We start from the raw sequence: 20,204 nt of genomic DNA on the forward strand, positions 1-20,204 counted from the left end.
ATAACATACTCTTCATGAGATATTAGTGTCAATATTAAAATGCCATTGATATTAATGCAGTGTGTATCTTTAAATATTTTTCCATTTCTTGCTGTATTTCTGTTGCCCAAGTATAATTAATACCATCTTTAACTCTCCCTGGTTTTATAGCCAATGAACTTGGCAGGACCAGATTTAATTAGTGATTCATTACTGTAGATATGAAAATAAGTCATATATCTTTAGTTGTTTGTAAATATTGTTCAGTACCTCAATTCCTTTAGACCTACAGTGATGATTCCACCATGAATACCTAGCATATCTTGACAACTTGCAGATGTCTTCTTTTCTTCATAAATAACTAACTACTCTTCATAAGGTATTAGATTTGCTATTAGAATAATGTTGATATTAATGTGGTGTACATCAAGTAAACAGCTGCATTTCTTTTTTCATTTTATTTTGAATTTGTTAACAAGGGTAGGTTGCTGATCCCATTGGATCCATTTCATAAAAAGAGTGTTTGGGTGATATTCATAGTCATTTGCGCAAATATAATAGGAGTATTCCTGATTATTATGAATAAGTGTAGCAAAGGCATGATTCATAGAAGCCATTTACGCTAATGCACAAGGCCTAAAAATAATGAGATGCAAATGAGAAGTGTTGTAAAGTGTAGTATGCTAATGAGGTGGTTTGGCAATTCATAGTCCAACATACATGTAGTACAGACATCCATTGTTAAATGCAGTGCTTTGTTTTTCATAGTGGAGTTGCAATTCACAAACTTGTTTGCAAAAGTATGCACAAGCACCTCTCTGGCACACAAATGAATTATTTCTTCCAGTAACATTTCCTAGTACACACACACTAAAATAAAACATTTTGCCCAAGAAACATCTTCAGTAACATTTCCTAGTATGCAAACAGTCTAAAATAAAACATTTCAAGCAAGCAACGCCCTCCAGTAACATGCCCCAGTATGCACAAGCATCAAACTGAAGCATTCACCCAAGTGACCCCCTTCAGTATTATATCAAGATATGTACAGGCACTGAAGTGAAACATTTCATCCAAGCGACCCATTCAGTAATATGTCCAGGTATGCACAATCATTCAGTAATATGCCCAGGTATGCACAATCATTAAAATAAATTGTTTCACCTAATAACACCCCCTCCCCCCAGTAAAATGTCCAGGTATGCACAAGCATCAAAATGAGGCATTTACCCAAGCAACCCCTCCAGTAAAAATGTCAAGGTATGTAGAAGCATCAACTCAACTCCACTTGCATCTCTGTATTCTGACTAAAAATGTTGCTTTCTCACATAACTTCAGGGTGATTTACACGCTTTATTTGCAAGTGAGTTAACTACAGATTCATGTCGATAAATAAAACTCTCATATGTATAAGCTCCCTTAACAGTGTCGTATATGTTCCCCTATCGGTTATGCGCAAAATACTGTTAAGCATTTCTGATGGGGGCCGTGTTCACAAAAAAAAGTCCTCTGCATTTTTGTAGTCATCCTGATAGTTTGGGATTTGCATAGCCTCATAGCACTGGTCTTTGCAGATCACTGCTATGAGTATGCGAAGCCCCAGACTATGAATACCCCCTGTATATTTCCAACGTGTGTTTAGTATAATTTTCCTTAACATGCACTGTTTGAATAGTCCCAGTACACACACTATTTCTGAGGTAATATTGGCAATATGGAAAATATTTCTTTTTTTTCATAAGGTTTTGCAAACACTTTTCAGCAGCTTGAGTGCTAGACATTCCTCAGTAATGTATCTACTTTGGATATCGACCTTAACTTTTTAAAAATAAACACACAGTAAATGCCACTTAATTAAAATTATGAAAATGTTCAAAAGATTTCAACTGCGCACTACTGAACTTTAAAAATCAACTTTTAATAAAAAAAAAATAAGCACCTCAGCTTATGCATTCAAAGTTTTCCATGTCTTTTCAGCTTGCAGGTCCTATATACATACATACATATATATATATATATATATATATGTATAAACCTAGTTAATAGCAGATACAATGGTACTGTAACTTCTTGCTTAAGTGTTCTCAGGTCATTATTATTAACTCCATCTCTTCCTTGTGCTTTGTTTGGATCCAGTTTGTGCAGTTCTTTTTCAATATAAAATAATTTGATTCCACTATCAACTATGAGGTTACCTGGGTGTCACTATGACAACTTATTACCATAACTCCTCTTAATGGAGCCAAACAGTTTCATATAAGAGTTTCTAAATATATCTATAATCTGTTGTATCAGGGAATAATTTTTAGAATCTGCACACAGTTTATCAATTTGTATGTTTTTACTCCTTCCATATCTTATGTAACTATAAAAAGGTTTCCTATTATGCTCAATATCTTTATATACATTTTCTTCAAATTTTACTTGATCTTGTCTCACACTATGCTTAATTTGTTTGTCCAGCTTGCTTATTTCATTTTTCAAAGTTTTAGTTCGACCTCTCTTCCATTTCTTATATTTTTTGTCTCACACCTTAACCAGATATCTTGTTCTTATGGAAATATACCCCCCTGACATTGTATGCCTAGATCTGGATGTTAAACATTTTTTTTTTGTTTTTTTCACTGAAACAATTTCTGTCTCAAAACTTTCCACATTCCATCTATAGTTTTTCCACTGAATACATTAATCCAGTTAGTTTTACATAGTGACTGTTTTACTTCCATATAATCTGTAATTAACTTTCTGTGCATTGATTTAGATTTCAGTCTGGCAGCATTATCTAACAACAAATTAACCTTTATAACCCCATGATCACTACACATCAAATGTGGTAAAACTTAACTTGAAGTAACAGTAATTGATTTGTGAGTACAAACAATGTCTAGTATGTTCCATTCTCTTGTAGTTTTTTTTTATAATCTGAAGCAATTGTTATTCCTGAATATACTTTGTAAATATTATTCCAGTCTGTTTCTGCTAAAGTTAATATTATTCTTCCCTCCTGTGTTTCATGCAAGAAATGTATTAATTCCTCTAGGTCATCTGCACTTGACTTTGGTGGTCTATGCACTCAAGCAAATGTTATATGTTCCAGGGTTGTCTTTATTGTCACAGTTACACAGTCTATAGTATTGGTGTTATCATTGAACATGTAATAATCATAGGTCTCATAACTATCTTTAATCCCTATCATAACACCTCCACCTGATTTTTTGTTAGAATGTCTGTTACAGTAAAAACATTTATACCTTGACAGAACTGGTTTCCAGTCATTGTATTTTGAATATGTTTCACAAAAAATAACAACATCAATCTTGTGGGAACATAGCATATTTCCAATAAAAATAAAAACTTTATTATTAATGCTCCTAGCATTAAGAGCCATCAAAGATGCATCAAATGTTGCTATCTGTGAACTTTTAAATTTTTGACCTGGCAAAAATCCTGGCAAGTGTTTGCCAAATATCATAAAATATCTGCTGCAAAAATTCTCTTCCCTTATGTTGACAAATGCACACCACGCTGTCTGAACATGTGTGCCCAAATCTAGGTTTGGATGCTTTATACATTTCCAGTTTTTAAAGCAGGACATTTTTTCCATGTAGTTACTTACATAAAAAATCTTTTCATTCACGGTGACCTGACTATCCTTTCTATATGTGATTTGTGAAGAACACGTGCTAACACCAGTACAAGCTATGTTATCTAAGAGGGCGTTACGTTCCTACTAACACTCAGAGAGTCATTGCAGATAAGATCATTTGTACTGACATGAATAAAAATAGATCCATACTTCTTTACATTAAGGAGTTCCAAGGCTTGTCTCACATCTTCTATTTTTGCTCCTGGCAAGCATGACACCATTAGGTGCTCATTATCTTCTCTGCAAGTGTAAGCATCACTTCCTCTAATTACTGAATCTTCACTTACAAGAATATCTTTTTCTGATCAGATCTGAAGAATCTTCAGCATTTAATACAGCAATATCTGCTCTATCAGTTTTGATAAGGGAATGATCTTCATCACTGTTAATCTAATTAATCCTACTGTTTTCATTGCATATTAAATTTGTAAGCATACAATTCTCATCCAGCTGGCTTTGTACATCCAAAGCTTGAGCCATGTTGTCAACATCTGTCTTTCTCTTCTTTTTTCCTTATAGTAATGTTCTTCAATCCTTCCACATTTAATTTTGATTTCTTCCTTTTCACTTGCCCCTTGCATATTTTTTCTACCTTCTCTTTTGAAAAAATGATGCCTTCTTCTATGGACTGAAGTTTATCTGATAGAAAAATGTTATCATTCCCAAGAATCTGTGTGTTACATAACAAAGTTGTGTCCTTTTTAGTATGTATTCCCTTTACTTTACAGACACTAACCTGTTTCTTTTTCATCCTTGTTATTTGTTGTGAACTTCTTCCTTTCTTTCTTTTTTTTTGTTTCCTTCTAAACACTCAGAATCCTCAGATTGCGCAATACTTGCAACCAGAATTCTAAAGTTGACACAGGCATTGTCTTTTTCATAGGGTTGGTTGATCTTTACAGACAATAGGCACATAATTTCCTAATTGTGTTCTATTTGCTGTTTGCCTAACATCATTTATATCATTAATATATGTAATAACCATTCTCCAAGCCATGCCAATTACACAAGTGCAATCATCATCATTAATTCTAGATTTACTTTTAATAATGATAAGCAAATTACCCAACCTTTGACACGAGGAACACAAATGACCAGTGTTATCAGGTGTTACCTTTAAATATGCATAGCTTTGACTACACTGTACAATATATTTGTACTTTAGCAAATCATTAATTGCATATTCATTTGAGGAATCCATATTCAGCTTCAAACAAATAAAATATTCTAAAACCAAAGAATAATCAAAATCAGTAACCACGAAATCCAAAGAAAAATTAAACCAACTTCTGTCACAAAAATCGCACAAGCAATATACAACTAAATATTAAAGTAAGTACAGTAAAGTTGTTCTAGCCATACAAGAACAAGTTCTGAAAGTCAGACAAAAGCTGTAATTCCTTTATGTCTCACTATCACTCACAGTCATACTTCTTTTTAACAGTAAAGATCAATAAGTCACAAACCAAGATAGGACTGTTTAGATAAGCTCTGGATTGTCCTCTCTGCAGTCTGTGTGAGTTTATACCTGACTAGGCCCCTTGTGATGGCTAGAGCTTATCTGTCTAAAACATATCCCTTTCTAACAAGCAACAGTGAAAATTAAAGGTAAAACAAGAAAATATAAATCAAAGTAAATCTCTTTTTCTACAAGCTATCCCTTCCTTCTTACAAACGGTGAAAAACAGTGATAAAAATGAAATATAAATTCAAATAGAACTTTTCTTACCAGTCAATGCCACAATAAATCACAAACCAAGGTAAGATTGTTTAGATAAGCTCTGGATTTTCCTGTCTGCAGTTTGTGTGAATTTCTAGCTGACTGGCTGGAGCCTGCCTGTCTAAACAGTGAAAATTAAAGGTAAAACTACAAAATATAAATCAAAGTAAATCTTCCTTCCTACAAACAGTGAAAAGCAGTGATAAATAAAATACAAATTCAAATAGAACTCCTCTTACCAGTCCACTCCATGGTAAATCACAAATCAAGGTAAGATTGTTTAGATAAGCTGTTGATTTCCCTCTCTGCAGTCTGTGCGAATTTGTAGCTGACTAGGCCCCTTGGGATGGCTAGAGCTTGCCTGTCTAAAACCTATCCCTTTCTGACAACCAACAGTGAAAATTAAAGGTAAAACAACAAAATATCAATCAAAGTAAATCTTTTTTTTTTCCTGTCTACAAGCTACCCCTCCCTTCCTACAAACAGTGAAAAACAGTGATAAAAAATAAAATATAAATTCAAATAAAGCTTCTTTTACCAGTCAACTCCACAGTAAATCACAAACCAAGGCATGATTGTTTATATAAGCTCTGCATTTTTGTCTCTGCAGTCTGTGTGAACTTATAGCTGACCAGGCCCCTCGGGATGGCTAGAGCTTACCTGTTTAAAACCTATCCCTTTCTAACAAACAACAGTGAACATTAAAGGTAAAACAAAACATAAATCAAAGAAAATTGTCTTGTCCACAAGCTATCCCTTCCTTCCTACAGGCAGTGAAAAACAGTGATAAAAAATAAAATATTATTTCAAATAAAACATCTCTTACCACTCAGCTCCACAGTAAATCACAAACTAAGGTAGCATTACTCAGATAAGCTCCTGATTCAATGGAATTGAATAGAGAATGGAAGTAGGGATTAACTGAAAAATTAGTTTTTCAATTTTAGCTATCAATTTTCCAGGTGCAGGAAGCAACCAGAAGCAGTATGTGCTGTGAGGTACATTAAAATGTGTTGCTCCAATGTACTAAGTAAGATCTGTAGGTATTGGATTTAAACTAATAAGGTCAAGCAATGTTTTTGATCAGCCCACTCATCTTAGGAGTCAAGGGAACTCTCCTGTTCTGATGAATATGGTCTTTCAGGCTATATGGCAACTCAGATCCCCTACTGTTAAGCTCATATAGGAATCAAAGAGTTAACTCATGCAGTTCTGCTGAAGTAGCAAAGTAAAACTGACATTTTTTGAATCAGAACGCCCATTTTACTAACAAGCATAACTGGAGCAAAACTAAATGTTAAAAGTATCTTTGCACATGATCTTTAAAACAAAAGCAGAAAAGGCTGTTGCACAGAGAGAACTTCAGCTTTAAGCAGATTATCTTGATCAGATACTGTTTTTCTTCTCAATGTATTTTCTGTCTTGTTATAAAATTTTTCTTTCTATCAGATAGTCTTGGCATGTAAACTGAAATTATATGTTCAAGCAAGCATTTGTGAACTGGATGTGGCACACACATTAAGAAGCAATATCTTCATAAACAAATATTTAATTGTTATGATATAAAACAAAATTTAAAAAGGGCCAAAAATTATTTTTGTAAAAATGTAAAAAAATATAATAATGTGAGTGTGAAAGACACACATTCTTATCTGTTTTATACACTTTGAGAATACCTGCAAAGTTTCTAGTTTGAAATCTGTCAAACATTTTCAACCAGAACTATTCATTTGAAGTTTTTGGAAATGGAAGTCATTCAGTCACAGCCTGGTTTGCCATCCTATCATGACCTCATAGTTAAAGTTTTTGACAAGTCAACTTTCTCTTGAAACAGGCCTGTATTTGCTGAAGCCAATTTTTGTCTACATTTTTGTTCCTTTGCCCATATACCTTTCACATGTGTGCCCTTGTTCATTTTTTGAGTATTTTATATATGTGCACCTCATTCAACTTAATTTGTTTCAGCAATGTGTTCTGAAAATCAAAATGCTCTATTTTGTAACATTTGAACTGAAGTACACAGCGTCACTTATGTCAGTGTATTGTCACCTTGCTGGTATTCATTGTCTGTGTTGTTTAGACTCTTGTCATGCAAGTTCTTTGGTAACTATTGTCATCAGGCCATCTACCTCTGATATTTCATACTGCAAATGATAAAAAAGGCAATATCTGTGTGACACACAAAGATATATAGCATTAGAAAAAGAAAAGCAAAACTTGAAGCTATGTCATATGTGTGGGATTTGTGTACTCCATTCTTGTATGCTAGGTACAAGTTTCATAATAAGCATAAGCAAGATTTTGGGCAAGCCAAACAATTAGCATATTTTCAGAGATGGAAGCAAACTGGTATACCCAGAAAAATTATAAACATAATTACTGTGAATAATTTATAAACTCCACATACACAAAGATCAAGATGCAAACCCTAACTTGTTGAGCTAAGAAGCAGAACCTGTATCTACTGTGCCATTATGCCTACATGATCATGCACACACATAGGTTCATAGGTTCACTAGACTAATGACCACAAGGGCCTTTTTAAGCAATGAGCTTATAGATAGAGGTTGTTACTGTATAGAAGCTATCAAACAACAGATGACCCATCTGCATATGAAGCTTTAAACATAACTACAGTTGGTGTGTGGTCAGTACTGGATGTTCGTGTGAGAGATCTGAGACTATGGCCTTATATCTCTGAAGTATAAGAACTTTATACTATCTTACCACACCATTTTGCAAAGTTAACCCTATGATTCATGACACTGTGGAATAAAGTCCAAATCAGGGTCATAACTTTAACTGTCTTCATTGTTTATGCGATAGATAGGCTAAACCTGATCCTCACTACTAAGGACATTGTCTTTATCAAACATGTTAATATGCTTGCAGACATGCTTGTGTTATTTATTTATGTATTGTTGACAGGGTTAGTCTTACTAGGCCTCTAAACTATTTTAGGGATGATTAAAGGTCGGATTCATACTATGTGAAATTTGTCCAGGGTATTGAAGAAATTCCAGAGTTAAATGTTACTACTAAATTTGTTAAAATCTTTTTTGTAATTATGACTTTATTGATAGAAATATCTTGTTGTTGAGATAAACTACCCCTACTCTTTTTAGTAAGTGCCATATTATATTTTACATCCACCTGAGCTACTGATAGTTCAGGTATATAGGACCTCATTTTAACATCTCTATCAAAGGCGGGCACATTCAGAAGTGTGACACCTCCTTATGCTTCACAACAATATTAGCATATGGAAATGAGTTTAAGCACCTGTTATGGGAATAGAACTCACAGTCTTCTGAGCGTCCAACATCAAAGGGGAGTATGCTCTTGCTGAACCTCTGACACACTAGGATGGTGGGACAGTAATGGTTGCATTGTCACAATCTGTAACTGTATTCAGAAGAGAGTTATAGGTTCATAGGTTCATAGGTAGGTACTAGGCTATTGGCCCTAGGCCCTATATAAACCTAGCCAAAAAGGTACCCTGGCTTTTGCCACCCAAGAAAATTATTTTCCTGCACCCCTGTCGAGCAGAGCTACAAAGGTGATCCCCGGGGTGAATTTCCTAATTCCCATCCAGTCATCAAGATTTTTCTTGAAGAGTGCTAATGAGGAGCTTTGTTTGATATAGATAGGTAGTTTGTTCCAGAGAATGGGAATTCTCTGGGACAGGAATCTATCCCTCCAGCATGTTCTGTTTATTGTGGTGACAGGTTTAGGTCCCTAGCGCATGTAGCTCAGTGGGATTGGGATTTCTTTAAGTGGAGCATGTCCAACAGCTCTGGGTTTGACATAGCTTTGTATGTTAGGCAGAGATCGCCTCTGAGTAGGCGATGTGCGATGGAGTAAAGCTGAAGTTTTTTGAGGCAGTCTGCGTAGGGCATCTGTTTGAGGCCGGTAATCCTCTTTGTGAGATATTTCTGCGGCCTTTCCAGTTGTTGTGGATGTCTTGTGAGGTACATACCAAGAGGGGTGTTGTACTCTATAATGGGTCTAATGACTGATGAGTAGAGGGGAACAATGGCCTCTTTTTTTCCTGGATGAGAAACCTTTTGTGATGAGGTGTGCCACGTAGAAGGATTTCCTGACTACTGTGGCAATGTGATTATCAAAGGAGAGGCTACTGTCCACCTGTGTCCTAAGGTCTCTTATCACACTTTTGGTGTTAAGTAGACTACCACCCATGTGGTAGCTCATGGGTACAGAGTTTTTACCGAAAGGGATGACAATGCACTTTTTCGCATTGAGCTTGAGGCCATGGCTTTGACACCAGGCATTTGTCTCAGTGAGGCCCTTTTGTAGGATGTCCACATCGTTAGAAGTTTTGATTATGGCTCCTAGTTTGCAGTCATCTGCAAACTTCATTAGCCAAAGACCTTCTGTGTTAGCCTTTACTTCAGAAAAGTAGATACCAAATAGGAAAGGGCCCAGGACTGAACCCTGTGGTACTCCACTTGTCACTGGTCTGAAGTCGGATTTGGAGTCTGCTACTTTCACAGTGTAGGTTCTGTCAGTGAGCCAGTTGGAAACCCATCTTGTGACATAGGGATTTATACCTAGTTTAGTGAGTTTATCTATAATTCCAGAGTGGGGGATGGTGTCAAAAGCCTTGGCGAGATCTAGATATGCTGTGTGAACCACCTTACCCTCGTCTACAGCTTTGTTGACTGCTTTAAAGAAGTCTATTAGGTTTAGGAGACATGTTCTGCCTTTTACAAACCTGAACTGGGTGGGGTCCAGAGTTTGGAGATTACCAATGTCTTTGTTTATAAGTTCCATGATGATGCGTTCCATGGCCTTGCAGACCAGGCTTGCTAGGCTAATGGGGCAGTAGTTCCCGGGGTCCGTGGTGGCTCCCCCTTTGTGTAGTGGAATAACAGTTGCTGTGCGCCATTCAGTGGGCACAAAGCCTGAGGTGAGACTATGACTGAACATGGTGCTTAGGTGGGGTGCCAGTTCATTCTGTAGTTCATGTAGAACGCAGCCTGGGATGTTGTCTGGTCTCATGGATGCTGTGTTCTTGGCTTTGGAGAGTGTGGTTTTTACCTGTGTAGCCATGATTATGGGAACTTTGCATTCTTCCGGTATAGAGATGGGCTCTTTAGGGGGTGAGAGAGGGGTAAAGTTAGCACTGAACCTATCTGCCAGGATGTTGGCAATATCAGTTAGTTCTGTATATTTAATGTCATTGTGCTGTAACCCAGAGCAGATCTGAGTGTTGCCATTGAGATTCTTGACATATCTATAGAATGCCTTATGGCTGTCTTTAGAATCAGTGCTAATTTTGTTTTTATAACTAGCTTTGGAGGATTTTATGAGGGATCTCAGCTTCTTACTGATGATTACCAGGGAGTTCCTCCACTCATGGGATTTTACTCTTTTTTGCAACAGTTTCTTTCTTCTGTTGTAGAGTTTGTTTATGGCAGGGGACCACCAGATTGGCTTCCTTTTTTTGGAGGATAGCATCTTGGTTCTGTTAAGGATAGCATGATCCATGCACTTGTGTAATTGCTTATAAAGTGCATTTGTGTAGGAGTCAGCAGTCGTAACTCTATTGTCCATCTGCATGGGTGTCATGAAATTTGCCACTTCTGTCTTAAGATGCGTGAAGTTGGCTTTGGAGACATTTTTTACAATAGTTTCTCTAATGGGGGGTGGGGGCAGGATGTGGATGTTTAGGGTGATTAGCTTGTGTTCGGATCTGACCAATGAGGAATTGACCTATGGTGTGGAACACTGGTCGCCCATGTTGGTAATGAATAGGATATTGCTGCCCCTGGTGGGGGTGTGGATAAGTTGATCCAAGGTGTTGGAATTTATGAATTCCAGAAAATGTTGAGCAAAAGAGTTGGTACATGAGTAGTTTTCTCATTTAATGGTGGGGTAGTTGAAATCACCCATTATGAGGGTGTTGGGTTGTACCCTAATATTTTCCAGTGTATCAATAAATGAGGAGTGGGAATCCTGGGGCATGGTTCGGGATCTGTAGCAAGTTATAATTTGGATTGCGCTCTTGCCCAGAGTTAGTTGCACTTCAATAATCTCGGATGCATTATGCTAAGCAACTAGCCTGGAGGTGTGGATATCCTTAATGAATATGGACACACTTCCGCTTTTAGTGTATCGGTCCAGGTTTGGTGGCCAAAAGGTGTGTTAGGTGGCTGAAAATGTGGCACACAGCAACTTTTTAACATTAAAGTCTGCCTTATCAATGTGGGAGACATATTCCTCACAGGTGGCTAAGTAATCAGTGGATATCGTATAAATGTAAGCTGCTAATGGGTTGAAGATGATATATGTGCTCCCATTTAAGGTTTGTAGCTCCTTAGATACCAAAGTGAAAGCCATAGGCAGGCACTATAAATTTGCTGCAGTTAAGGAATGTTTTCACTTGCACCAGCCATGGAGGTAGATATTTGTTACAGATTACTATAAGTGATGTGAAATGATAAATTATTGTCCTACAGAAATTGTGATTTCTGCCATCCTGAAAGCTGTGATTTATTTCTTGCTCTTAAACATGCATATTTATAAGGAGGCTGCATAATCTATACAAATGGAAAATGGATGTCACAAAACAAATTCTTCAGATAAGTCATGTGATGAGTTGACTCATTTTAGATTGATGGTTTCTGATGAACAAGCACCGATTTTAGACTAACAATCTTCAGCATACCTATATTTTAAATTTATTTTCTTATTGAGAAGGGTCACATTGAGCTACAGAATGAATATAAAAGACAATGAATTCCATAGCACTAAACATTTTTTACCACATTTTATAGAGTACATTGTTCGGTCTAAACCAACATGGAGCTAATCATTTGCAAGGTTTGCAGAAGTTTCTTAAACATAAAGGCATACTTAACTCATCATACCACAGTCAAGTTCAGAAAATGGTTATTTGTTATTATACAGTCTATCAGAAGGCTTCATAATGGAAAAATATGGACATTATAATTTTAAGGTGTTTTATCCTTATTTCATAAGTACTACCTTCATTTGTTGCTGCTTCTTGACTAAGGTATCATATATTGATAAGAACAAATATGCACATCATACATTTCAAACAGAGATTCTTATTCATCTGTTACTTGTTAGATGATAAAGAACATGACTCTATGGATTCTGAAAAAAGAAATCAATATAAATGTGCATTTCTAGGGTTACTGAGATAGACTTGTCAGGTATCTGTACTGTAGCCTTTTGCTATCTCTTTGAGCTTCTATTATTTTAAGATAGCCTGTAATGTCTAGGTCTCCACAAGACGTTTTCTGCAACTCTGCCAGTTCAGGGAGTAACAAGGGTAGTTTTTGGTAAGTTAAGCTAGAGTCAGCTTTGTGTACTTAAAAGTCATATACTTTAACAGGTACAGTAAGCTCAGAAAAGGAATGCAGTTCTTATCAAGCAAACCAGTCTGCAGTCTAACATAAATAAATTCACATTCCATACAGGATTTTTCATATTATAGCAAACGTTTACACTTAGATACAGTGATCCCTTCTAAACAGAACTCTGAGAGAGTAGCTGGCAAATTAAAACATTACTTACAGAGACTTACATACAGACAGCACAGTAGCTGTCATCCCATTTCCAGAAACAGGAAATGGCAAAATCATTTCACATTCAGTTCTGGTGGTAATAAGTCCAGTTGGCTACTGTTCTCAAGTGCTATGTTCCTTCTCTTATGAGGATACCCTCTAGATTGCATTCCTTCTGGTCAGCATGACTCCGACTATAGTTGTCTCCTCACAAAAGGCCACAAATGTGTTGTGCACTAGGGCAGTGTTCTTCAGTACCCTTATCTGCTTTTGTCACTCATTACCTCTAACAGTTTTACTTGCTTTTACGTATAGGTCCATAATGAGACCATCCTTTGTATGCTGACCCTACTAGGCTGGAGCATTTAAAGGAGCAGTATACTACTAGATAGCTAGATAGATAAACATTTCTTTATGGTTTTTGCTATTTACTTATTTATGTATTTATTTGTGTATTTATGTATATAAGCATTTATTAATTTACTTTACTTTGAACTCGCAGGAAGGAAATGTTACCAAAAGCTAGTAAGTTCCTATCATTGTAGCAGACTGAAGACCTGCTGAATAATGACAGCAAAGTGGAGATGTCAAGAGGAAATCTAAGGCCTCCAAGACAGTGCTCACTTATGGCTCTTCATTTCAACTGACACATCAAGTAGGCCAAAAAAAGCTACACAGGCAGCTTATGTATACCACAATAAAAGCTTGGACATGGATGGATTTTAGAGAGATCACTAAGAAAGACTATCTGCTGACCAAAGTAAAGTTCTGGTTAACGCTTTAGTTCTTCACAAAGTAGGATGGACATCAGGTTGTGAACTGCGGAATATACAAGAGATTGTTGAGTTATGGCAGCAACATTTTAAGGAACTGTTTTATCCACTGGATATGATTTTGCTTAATATTTCATCCATGATACAGTGTATCCCTGTAGATGAAGTTATTTCATTGGTAAGAGACCTGTGTTGAAAATGCTAGACAGGCAAGGGAAAACATGGAAGACATGCCAATTTTGTGTAGCATGAAAGGCAGGGTGATTGTTTCTGGAATACCATACTGAGATGGTAAGTCTTTAACAAAGGAGACCTGGGTTGCTTTTTGGATATGATGGGGAGCATACTCTTCAGCTTTCCTGGAAAAAACTACACCAAAGTGCAGGAGGAGAGAATTCAGCTGTCAGTCTTGAAGTTAGATTGAACAGAGTAGATTCTGTCCACATTGTGAAAAAGAACATAATCTCTTTAGTGTTGCAAAGCTGTTTATGGTATGAGAGATTGCTAATTCAGTCTGGATTTGTTTTCTTGGCTTTAAATAGATTGACCAAAACATTCTTATTTGTCTTGCAAGAACTCCTGTGGTGAGAGCATGACATAGGCGTACCACACTTAATGAAATAACAAAATGTGGAATTTGGACAGCACAAAAGTACAATTAATTGGAAGCAATATTTATAAATATTATATAGCAAATGTGAAACAATTCAGCAGTAAACAGTAGCTAGTAAACAGAGTGGCTTTATCCCTTCCCTCACACATACCCCATGTATAGGGTATTCCTCAACCTGTGAACTAAATGACAAAATAGTGGAGAAAATAAATGACTTGATACTTAAATGAAACTAAAATATTTTGTCTTCCCTAAGAGTGTGCAGCCTTGAGGTTAGCATAGAATTAGCATATAAATAACAGAGAGTATGGGGTAGAAGAGTGCAAAGCCACACTGTATTAGCAGTTATGTCATCTTACTCCATATCTGTGAAGTGTAGTACTGTTTTATTATTGATGAATTTCCACAGGCTGCTTATGTTGTGTGTTTGAGAACATTCTCTGTGTCAAATACTTTCATAAAATGGAAATGTAACTTGTGATGTTTAATACAAAATTATACTGTTGGCTGTTAACTATGGGGCACATAATGAGAACCTGAGGGTATTTTAAGTTCAGTAATGCTGTGCATTGTAGCTAAAAGAGATGTGGAGTACAGAGAAGTTTCTACTACTGAAAATGATTAAAGATGTATAACAGAATGTTTGACTGATATTTTCTTTTGTTACAGAATTATCAGTTTCATCAATTATTATTTCACATCAGAGCAGCAGGCACAGGAAAGGTCACACTATTTTCTACTGCCAATAAATTAACGCTCTCCAGGCTCCAAATCAGGGAGCAGAGGCAGAACCAAGAGAAAATTACATATGGAACCACACCACGGCTGGATGCTGAAAAAGATGTGAAAACAAGTAATCAGTCCTTAATTTGGAATATTTCATCGAGACCTTTAACTCATTCACTCCGGAGCAGCTCAGAAAAAGATGCCTGCTTAATTCGACCATAGGAACAACAGTGCAGCCTGAGCTCATTTTGAGAAAATGCATTTGTAATACCATACAGAAAACAAATATTCATAACTCTTTAACTATAAGAGCTAGACTAAAAATGTAAACACAAAAGTTGTTCAGCAGACACTGACCTTTCCAACAGTGTAAATGTTGATAGTGCATATCAAAGTCATTATTAAATATTTGGTAAGGGATGTTGATATTGTGCATATTTGTTACCTTTTTGGAAAAGCAAAGCACAATATCTTGGTCACTGTACCATGTAGACCCATACAATTTGTATTTAATTTGTTAGTATGAATGTCATATTTAAAATGATACCTTAACCATTACTGTGTGATGCTCCTTTGTGGAGATATTCACAGAAATATGATTAATTAAGCAATAATCCCAGGCCTGAGTGTGGGTAAGTCTGGATTTACCCATGATTGGTGTGGTTTGGTCATGAGGGCGAAGCCCGAGTGACCAAACAAAGGCAACTGTGGATAAATCTAGCATTACCCACACCAGGAAGTGGGTTATTGCTATTATACAATGACATTATTTAAGAAAAAGACTACTTATATTTCTTAAATAATGTCTTTGTAAAATACATCCATACTGCCCTTCCACATCTTGTTTTATCCTGGAACTTTTTTTTTATGTACTGCACATATATATGGGACTTGTGTTCCCCCACTTATGCAGTACATAAGTGCTGTGAAGAGTTCACAAGGGAGAACAGAAAATCTTCATTGCTTCTTCTTCTTTATAATTAATAAAAAAGAAGAAACCAGGAGCATTTTTATGTTCAAGAGAGTCAGGACAGACTAAATAAAAGGATAATCAGGTACATTTTTAAAGATTTGTAGAACGTACCTGATTATCCTTTTATTTCTGTCTGTGCTGTCTCCTGAATGCAAAAAGTCTTCTGTTTTCTTTTGTTTTTAAAAAAAAAAGAAAAGTAAAAAAAAATGATATATACTAACGGGAATAAGTCCGGGCGACCGGACCTTTTTCCGTTAGTATAGTCTCGGATTTACAACGGGCAAGCAGGTTGGGTTGGCCAATCAGCGTGCTCACTTTTGAATATTTTAGGCCGGTCATTGTATAATATAATATTTCTTATAATTGTTAAATAAACAAAGCATAATATCTCATCACCTGTAACAGTTAGAGTCGACATATCAGTATAGAAGTTGTGCATCTAAATGTCAGCTTCAAAATGATGCATCATTTGTGTCATCACCATGCTCCCTTGCAAAGATACGGGCATAATAATGAGAAGTATTGGAAATGTATAATTTTCATAATCCTAGAAGACTAAACAAACTGTGATATCTGTACATGTGTACAGTGCACATACACAGTTATTTTACCATGTTGTAAGGAGTAATACTGTCTTCAAAATGTGGTATTATATGCCATGCTGACATGCTCCCTTGCAAAGTTATTTACCAAAATATGAAAAAAATCATAATTTCCATAACCTTACTCCAAAACAAACTTTGATATCTGCACATGTGTACAACATAAAGCCACAATTCTTTTACCATGTTGGAACTATCAATACTGTCTTCAAAATGAGGTATTACTTAGCACATTCAGATGCTACCTTGCAAAGTTATTTATCAAAATATGAAAAAAATCATAATTTCCATAACCTAAGTCTGAAGCAAACTTTTATATCTGTACATGTGTACAACATACAGGGGCAGTTCTTTTACTATGTTGGAACTATCAATGCTGTCTTCAAAATGAGGTATTACGTACCACATTCAGATGCTCCCTTTCAAAGTTATTTACCAAAATATGAAAAAATCACAATTTCCATAACCTGAGTCCTAACAAAACTGATATCTGTACATGTGTACAGTATTCAGAGCCAGTTGTTTTACCATGCAGACATATATGATTGTAAATATACACATTCTTGGTGTAGCCAACATACTACTGAATTGATACATGTAAAGAGAAAAAGCAAGGTAAGGACCGCAACTCCACTAATGAACCCAGGACAGGCATGGGACTTCAGTGGCAGGCAAGGCCATATGATCTGTCTGATAGCTGTGCTGGTTACCCACTCAGACAGCTGATACTGCTGCAGTCTCATGACCTCCTTCAGTGTCAGCAGTCTGCCTTACCTATGCCTTTTCTCTTTACATGTGTCCATTCAACAATGGACCTAAGGGATCAAGTCCTGTATTACTAAGCCCTTCCTGTCATCTAAACTCTACACATGTCTGATAAAAGCAGAATAAAAAAATAAGTATTGCAGGATGGTCACTGACATATTAGATTGTAAGTGATAGCACTCTCCTGAAACAGTTGTTCTTTCTCAGCATCTTCATCAGCTCCTTACCACAGTTATTTGCCAAACTCAGAAAAATATATTTTACACAACACATTTCATAATAGAGTTTTACTTACCATACTGGTCCTACTTGGTCATGGGTGTTTTCCATTCTTCTCACAAACTGCATGTTACCAATCCTGCATAGCTCTCCTCAAGCCATTGTGGAGGTCAGTCAAGAACAATGCAATGCCCTCCTCAGTTAGGTGAATGCCATACCTTCTGAACAGGTGAACATCTTCCGCAGTGATGCTGTCATGGCAGATTGTAGATCCACCGACCCTGTATATCAAGCCATGCATGAACCCATTCTGTAAATGTCTGGCCTTGTGAGCTGCCCGTTGACTGTTTGCTGTTTTCCATATCTATTGAAGAATTATATCAGACCACACAAAATGACAACGTGGCCACCATGACTGCAGGTGTTCAAAAATTGCTGTGATTTGAAACCATATCCTTCCAAGTAGTTGACTGATGACATCATTCCCTCAAATGTGCAGCACAAGAATATAGGGCTCAGGGTAGATGGAACACTTTTCTTCCAATAACTGCAGTACTCTGCTCCAATGCATACCTCTTCTTGCAATTCAGTATACCTTCACACTGGATGTGGGGAAGCTCAAGTTGTACTGGTTTTCAGTTTTGGAGGCATGGCTGGCAGCCCAGTGAATGTAGGAATGGCCACATTCCCACATTCTCACTTGTCGTTCTCCTGCTCATGAAGCCACGTCAGTGTCAGAAGGTGGACAAACCTACACAGGAAAGAAAATGCAAACAGATTACTACTGATGTTTGACAGATCTATTGGAAGACTACATATATATGTGTATCATATGCATTACTTGGTTAGCCCATCCAAATCTCAAATCCTCTCCACAAGGCCATTATTCTTTTCATTAGGTACATAAGTGGTGCTGGCACTGCAGAGGTACATACTGACCACCCATGAAAACATCAAATTACACACAAAGACTGACAAGGGGGCACAGAGAGGGCACATGTAAACAGAAAAAGTAGGGTAAGGACTGCCACTCCACTAATATCCCAAGAACAGGCATGGGGCTTCAGCTTGTGGGCGTCTGAGTAAGGGCTGCCACACCAGTAATATGCTGAGGACAGGCATAGAACTTCAGCTCGTGGGCGTCTGAAGTGTCCCATGCTGGTGCTGGCTACCCACTCAGACTGCTAGTAGCAGCAATGACTCCCGATTGCATGCAATGCCAGCACTATGCCTTACCTCTGCCTTTTCACTTTACATGTGTCCTTTCGGCAATGGCCATAAGGAGTCAAAGGGGGAGCTAATTTAAAGCCTCTTCCTTGGACCAACATACATTTACTACACCTGATGGGAGGGGTAAGGAGTGGAGAGTGAAACCAAGACAACATGTGAAAAGACCAAGACTGGCCCAGGCTTTGTCTTTTTACGTGTGTCCTTTCCAGGAGGGAAACATTTCATCACAGTGGCACCCCTGAGGCCATGCTTACCTAGGACAGCAGCAATATGGGACTGAGCTGAAGAGTCTCCAAGTTCCCAACAGCAATCCAGGTGGATCATAAGATCCATGGTGGCTGGGCATGCCCTCATGATGCACCCATCAACACAAGAACAGTTGGCACAAATCTCTGAAGAGGAACCTTCCTGACCTTGGTGCATAAAAGCTTGGCTGCTAACTGACAATGGGGCACAGGGAGAACATGTAAAGAGAAAAAGCAGTGGCACTCAAGGGCATCTGGCCTACATATATTTATTGTACCAGAGTGGAGGGAGAGTGAAAGGGCACATCACAAAAGAAAAAGATGTACCAAGACTCTTTCTTTTTGCCGGTGGCCTTTCGGGGAGGGACTGAAGGGATCAGAGTGGCACCCTTGAAACCATGCATATCCAGGAAAGCATCCTAGTGGGACTACCATGAAGAGTTTCCAAGTTCCCCACTGCCATCCAGGATGATCCTAAGAGTCATGGTGTCTAGGTGTGACAACCACTGATGCACACACCATCAGATTGGCAGTAAGAAGAACCCACTGTGAAGAGAGACAGTCTTGCCTTAGTTGAAATACTGCCTGGAAGCTGTCTTGAAAATGAGGTATTACTTAGCTCATTGACATGCTCCTTCACAAAGTTATTTACTAAAATATGAAAAAAATTTCATTTCCATAACCTAAGTCCTAAACAAACTGTGATATCTGTACATTTGTCCAGAATACAGACACAACCCTTTTACTATGTTGTAAGTACTAATACAGTCTTCAAAATGAGGTCTTACTCAGCATGTTGAAATGTTCCCTACCTGAACAGATGGCATCTTCTTATATATTTATTTATTATTATTTATAAATAAATAAATAAATAATAAATAAATATGTTGAAATGTTCCCTACCTGAACAGATGGCATCTTCTTTGAGGGGCGTATTGCCTTAAACTTGAACTTACAGCTGAGAAACAAACTTGAACTTACAGCTGAGAAACACAACAGTATAGAACAATATGGTGTTACATACCTGCACAGAGGCACTTGGAAAAGTATGTGCAGTAATTCACAAAAATATGAACCATATAACTACAATCGATACCTTCATTGGTATCTTACAATAGAAGCAATTGGGGAAAAGAAACAAAATAATTTTGAGGGAA

Source organism: Protopterus annectens, chromosome 4.part1 (genome assembly GCF_019279795.1).
Source record: "Protopterus annectens isolate FY-2018-M chromosome 4.part1, PAN1.0, whole genome shotgun sequence".
Classification (NCBI taxonomy): Eukaryota; Metazoa; Chordata; order Ceratodontiformes; family Protopteridae; genus Protopterus; species Protopterus annectens.